The sequence below is a fragment of the Monopterus albus genome, unplaced genomic scaffold (assembly GCF_001952655.1).
Source record: "Monopterus albus unplaced genomic scaffold, M_albus_1.0 scaffold258.1, whole genome shotgun sequence".
NCBI lineage: Eukaryota > Metazoa > Chordata > Actinopteri > Synbranchiformes > Synbranchidae > Monopterus > Monopterus albus.
Window position 1 is genome coordinate 1,117,369 of NW_018128138.1, and position 1,071 is coordinate 1,118,439.

Genomic DNA, 1,071 nt, shown 5'->3' on the forward strand with positions numbered 1-1,071 from the left:
ACACTTTCAGGCAGGAGGGGGTCACACCATCTGGGCCTGGAGCCTTTCTGATCTTTTGTCTTTTAAAGAGGCCAAGCACATCCTTTTCACAGAGCGTTAGAGGTGGGGGGCTGGAGGGAAGGATGATGATTGGCGAGGGAGCAGCTGCTGGGTCTGAAGTGGAGAGGTTGAGGGGGGAGTGTTGATTGTCAAACCTGCAGTAGAATACATTCAGGTCATCTGCTAGTTGACGGTCCTCCACAGCAGGGGGGATGGTTTTCTATAGCCAGTGATGGTTTTCAGGCTCCCCCACACGGACAAGGGATCGTTGGCTAAAACCTGAGCTTTCAGCTTTTCAAAGTAGCTCCTCTTTGCTGCTCTGATCTCCCTTGTCAATGTGTTCCTTGCCTGGCTGTACAGAGTCCTGTCCCCACATCTGTAAGCCTCCTCTTGGCAGGATGAAGCTGCTTGAGTCTTGCTGTAAACCAGGACTTGTTGTATGTGCAGAAGGTCTTTTTGGGCACACACACATCCTCACAGAAACTGATAAGATGTCACAGTATCTTGAATATTGATTTCATTTAAGACCATTGGCTAACATTCCTTTGTTTGTGTTCTTTAAGTAATGAAATTCCATGTTTGTCCTCTTGCCCTATTCCCTTTTTGCTGTTATGAAAAATGAATTCATTCTCAACTCAAAAACCATGGTATGGTCCGGTGTATTTTGTACACCATTTGATCCCTATTTGATGGACAGACAACCTTTATAACTAATCACTTTACTAACTTTGTGGTGTTAGGTATTTTTAGTCAGATAGAAATTGGATAGATACTTTATGTATTAGAAATGTTTAGTGGAGATAGGATGTCTAGTTAGACTGTTAAATGCTTAGGCATGCTTATGAGTTTCTACAGGGTACATCTGGTCAAGGATAACTAGAGAGAAGAGTTGATGACTGTCAGCAGACAGGGTGTTTAATATTATTATTACGACGTGTATAACTGTAGCCTTAGCCATAATATGTTCTTATGTTTAAGTCACGACATGTTACTAGAAGTCTGTGAAAATGTTTTTAGCTACACACCACTTAA

General features: G+C 42.5%; 1 protein-coding gene across 11 annotated transcripts in view; it reads right to left on the minus strand.

Annotated features, from left to right (window-relative positions):
* mpp7a (MAGUK p55 scaffold protein 7a) overlaps positions 1-1,071 on the minus strand; it is a 243,614-nt gene that overhangs the window by 103,518 nt on the left and 139,025 nt on the right. The gene's annotated exons all lie outside the window — the stretch shown is intronic.